Genomic DNA, 5264 nt, shown 5'->3' with positions numbered 1-5264 from the left:
AGCTTTTTGCAGAAATTTGTGAGTTGCAATGAGACGGGGGGGAGAGGAAAGTTCCACTTTGGAAAATTTATTTTGGATCTAGCCCATCTATCTCTTCCTCTTGACATTCTTTTGGTGTTACATGTGTGTTAAATTGGAGAGACTTTATATGCATTCTTTGTTATGTTTCTCATCCCTTCTAAAGCGTCCGTCTGAAAGTGGTGGATGCTGAGATGGCATTTCTGCAGTTTACATTCCAACCTAATTCATTGTAAAAATAAATCTTGGTACGAGGAAGACTGTTCAAGGGACAGCTGAAAATGAGAATCTTAGCAAGAGCGTCCCGTCAGTAGGTTCAAAAATAGGATGAGTTGCAAACCGAGACCTATCAATTTGAAGTTCAGGTTTATAACTGAGCTCAGGGAACAGATGTTCCTGAGTGAAAAATGACACAGTTGCTTGTAACGCTCACCCACTCAGCCCTATCCAGTCATTATGTTCAAATTACAGAATCTGGGAGAACCAGGATCCATGTAGCCAGATGACATCAACCTCTGTGAACCTCTGTTGGGACGCCTGGAGTCATAAAAAGCCACTTTGCCAATGTAAGTGCTATATCATATTACCGTCAATTTTGTGTGTGTGTGTATCAGACAGAAAGAGAGTTATAAACACAGAAGATGGAAAGGCTGACCCAGTCAATAGAGGTGGTGGGAAATATTCCCAGCAAACGTTGTTCTTGCTTGATGCTATTGAACGTTTTGCTCTGTCTATTAGATCAAAACCTAAAAACACCAGGAGACAGCTTCAGATAACAGCCTTGATTGTTTCCCTCTTTAGAAATTTAAAAAAACTTCTTCTCCCATTAAAAAAGATTTCACAATCATGTGCTATAACCCTGCATACAGGCAAAGGAGTAAATTTAAATTTACATGAATAGCAATTCCATCAACCCCCAAGAAACCAACAACAATTGACATATAGATAAACATGCTATCAAAACCAGACATGGATGGTTCATAAAAACTGTGCCTTTAAAAAAGTAGGAAGAATTATGATTTAATATTTTTTTTCAACAGATGATCAATATCAGCAAGAGTAAGGTTAACTAAACAGACCTTATGAATGTTCATACAAATCAAATTATACAATACAATACAATACAATAATTTTTATAGGCAGTTAAGGGAGCTATAAAGTCCTATCTACGTATATATAATCAACTTATTCCATAATATTAAAATGGATCTACAGTTTTATACATATACATAAGCCTTTATTGGCATAGATCTACACTTTTTTGACTATCAAGAATTTTTCTCCAATTTGTTAACTCAGGATTCCCCAACGTTTTTGAATCAGTTGGCACCTTCGAAACTCTGACACAACGTGCAGCTACAACATGACTGACACAAAATGGCTGTCACAGCTTATCTTCAGTCTCAGAGCAACTGTGGTAGCAGTTGCTAGCAAAGCAACTTATTTCATACCTGCACAGCCAATCAAATCCTCAGTGGTCAGTCTAGTGCCTTTCTGGGCAATAGCTCTACCTGGCTCTTCCCACTTTCCAAAAAACACTTGGTAGGTGCCAGGAAAGGTGTTCTTGAGAACTCAGTTGGAACCTCCAGCATTAACTGTTCTTTGAAAACGATTATCCAATCATTTTTTAAATGATTTTCTAATTATTGTGATGCAAATGCCCTCCATTTAGAGCAATGGCCAATTGGCCCTCTTGTGATCTGTGACAAAATTCTGGGGAAAAGATTAGCTAGGGGACAGCAGTTTGTTTAACTTCTGCGATTTTGCTGATTTTCATTAAAAAAAACCTTACCCTGCAAACTTTAAACTGCTGGACAAGCCCATCACATATGGTTGAATAAGCTAACAAAGGCATGATTTCAATTAAAGCGAACTTACTTTTCAAATAAGCTTGGTATTCCACTGAAACAATATTGCTCAAAAGCACTCTCTGATGGCTGCCAAAGCAGTTGACATCTTGACATTTTTTTCCTAATCTGTTTCCCTTTCTCCTCCTAATGATTAATTAATACGCTACACGATTCTTTTTTGTGAAAGAGCTTTGATAGTAATAAATTATACAGAGAGAGGATGGAACATTTTAAAGGATTCAACGATGGAACTGAGGAGAACAAGAGACAACTGTTTCAACTGAGCACATAGCAAAACAACACAATACTACAATTATCACTTTCTCAGATAAAGATCAGAGAGATATCCCTCATAAGAAAGATCTTGAAAAGAATTTTTTTCTTAAAAAAGGGATACTGGACCCGATTTCCCTGAAGATTATCAGCACATTTTGGGCTTGTTACAATCTTGATTCTGTAAGCATAAAAATTTCTGCCTAGCATTACTTTTGGGGCTTTCCGCACTGACAGAGTTGTACTGGTTTCTATCTAGGTTCACCTCAGTGTATCCGCACTGCAACTGAGCTCAACGTTGTCTTGTCTCAGTTCCCCCCCCCTCTCAGAACTGCGACATCTGTGTCGCAGTTATGAACTGCACCTTTCTGCTGGACAAAGTCGATACCACTTTGAAGCTTCGAAGTGCGGACACATCGAAACGACACCTCATCCATTCAATCAATCAGGAGCTGTTTTTGTGGCATGCGCAGAATGGGAGAGTCGTGGCGGGCATTTAACTGTAAACTGTAAAAACTGTAAAAAAAAAGAACGCTCCCGTTTCCCATGGTAACACAAGCTCCAATCACGATCGAGGAGCAAAACAGGCACCAAGATGATCCAGCGCACTTAGCTCGGTTCCAGGGGGCCAAGTAAGTTGCTGTGTGGACAGCCTGGAATCACCCCCACTGAAGGGAACCGAGTCGACCTTAGCTCCTTTCTGTAGTGCGGAAAGCCCCTTTAAGTATTTTATATATATATATATTTTTCATTTTTTCCTGGAGCTGCCCATGTTTTTGGATATCAGGGGATTACCTTGGCTGCCCAGCTCTGAGGAAGACAGATTTTCTACAGGAATGGCTGCTTCTGCCATGAAGCCCCATGGACAAGAAAAGAAACCATAATTGTTGAACGATGCTGTGTCCCAGCATTTTTAAAGGGGAAGAAATCCAACTTTGAAGGGACATGATGTCTGTCTTTTAATTTTCCAGAGTTTGCAGGGGAAGGCAATGGCAAACCTCCTCTGCTTCTCACTTGACTTGCAAGTCCCTTGGTGAGGTTATCATAAATTGGATGTGACTTGACAGCACTTTACACTCACTTTGTATTAGTATTCATGTACTAGTATTCATGTATTAGTATTCATGCACTTTGTATTAGTATTCATGTAATTTATTCTTCTGTTTATTGGTGGCCAATTACGCACAATGTGCTTGCTGCATGATGGGGGCGAATGTCCGTTGCAGCAAGATTTCTTATACAGACCTATTTCCTGGAGCCCTGCTTTCACTTTCCATCCTCTCTGAGGCAAACAAAACCACTTTTTGCATGATTTTTAATTTGCTTTGCCCCCAAAGTGGGAAGATTTATCAGTGAGCACAGCTTTGCCCTGGAGATCTCCCCTCCGCCCATGGGCAGCTTTCCATCTCCCTCATATTATCACCATAACCCCTCACCTCCCCTTCCATGTTGTCAGCTGCTTCAAGTTAAAGAAAAGAAGTTCACTCACACTGACCTCTGAATTTCATGTTAATAGATCAATATCTCAAGCTTATAAGAACAGACAGTGCTTGGAAATAACAAGCCTCTCTGTTTTCTGGTGGCAGCGGCAGAAAGGGGTGGGGGAAGAGAATATCACCTGTAGCAGGGCTCTAGCACAATGCCCCCTTTTTTGCAGTGTGTGGTCCAAAGAATTGCTTTGTTCTTTCATTTGGGTGGGAATTATTTTTGGAACTGTAATATGCATAAAAGTGCAGTTCAAAGGCAAAGCCAGCAATTTTGACTACCGGGTGCAGTGAGATCTGTGCCTTTAAAAATAAAATTAAGTGCCTTTAAGATCTGTGCCTTTAAGAATTACTTGATGGGCACAGTTAAGCAAACCAGGCCTGGAGAGTTCTCTACAGAAAAGCTGCATGTCCAAGAGGGAGTGCCTCTTCACGTGTAAACAGAAAAATGCTCTGCAAGCTCATTGTGACTGAAGAGCCCATGAAGAGCCCTGAGGTAAGTATTCTATGCGTAATGGGCCAATATGAAAGGTAGCAAAGAACAAGGACGATTGAGTGACAGGAGCATCTTCCTTATGAGGAGAGGCTGCAGTGTTTGGGACTCTTTAGTTTGGAAGGAGACGTCTGAGGGGGGGGATATGATTGAAGTCTATAAAATTATGCATGAGGTAGAAAATGTCAACAGAGAGAAATTTTTCTCTCTTTCTCACAATACTAGAATCAGGGGGGCATACATTGAAAATGCTGGGGGGAAGAATTAGGACTAATAAAAGGAAACATTTCTTCATGCAACACGTGATTGGTGTTTGGAGGTGGTGATGGCCACTAACCTGGATAGCTTTAAAAAGGGCTTGGACAGATTTATGGAGGAGAAGTGGATCTATGGCTACCAATCTTGATCCTCCTTGATCTGAGATTGCAAATGCCTGAGCAGACCAGGTGCTTGGGAGCAGCAGCAGGTCATTGCTTTCACATCCTGAATGTGAGCTCCCAAAGGCATCTGGTGGGCCACTGTGAGTAACAGAGTGTTGGACTAGATGGACTCTGGTCTGATCCAGCAGACTCTTTCTTATGTTCTTATGAGTACCTATGCTAATGTTTCAATCCTCCCCGCCTGTTAAAGGTTGACTGTGGACAATCAAGTATGGTTTCTCTATGGATTCATTCATAACCAATGCTAATTTTGATATCAAACCACTGTATGAATCATTACAAGCAGAGGTGGGATCCAGCAGGTTCTCACAGGTTCCCGAGAGTAGGTTACTAATTATTTGTGTGTGCCGAGAGGGGGTTACTAATTGGTGATTTTGCCACGTGATTTTTGCCTTAGTTACGCCCCTCCTCTCAGCAGTAGTGCGCAGAACTTGAAGCAGTCTAGCAGGAGGTGCACCGGCGTGCGTGGCAGCCTGCGCCTGCGTGCATTCGTTTCCCGCCCAAGGACCGGCGCAGCGGCTGCATCCTTGCCACAGCCCCGCCCCTGTCATGCCCCGCCCAGCCCCATTGGTGCTACGCCACAGTTTGAATCCCACCACCATGGGATCCCACCACGGGATCCCACCACTGGTTACAAGACATAATCTTGTCAGGCTTTTTCAGAAAGAGGCCTTCGCACAAGATTCTATCATTTTTAGAGAACTTG

General features: G+C 41.9%; 1 protein-coding gene across 1 annotated transcript in view; it reads left to right on the top strand.

The window, feature by feature from the left end:
• The first annotated feature begins 456 nt into the window (after positions 1-456).
• CD28 (CD28 molecule) overlaps positions 457-5264 on the top strand; it is a 42276-nt gene continuing 37468 nt past the window's right edge. Inside the window, exon 1 of the mRNA XM_048485943.1 lies at positions 457-584. The gene's annotated coding sequence lies outside the window, so the exon portion shown is untranslated. The remainder of the gene's footprint in view (positions 585-5264) is intronic.

Source organism: Sphaerodactylus townsendi, linkage group LG02, assembly GCF_021028975.2.
Source record: "Sphaerodactylus townsendi isolate TG3544 linkage group LG02, MPM_Stown_v2.3, whole genome shotgun sequence".
NCBI lineage: Eukaryota > Metazoa > Chordata > Lepidosauria > Squamata > Sphaerodactylidae > Sphaerodactylus > Sphaerodactylus townsendi.
Note: the sequence above shows the minus strand (reverse complement) of the source record. Positions and strands in the feature narration are given on the sequence as shown.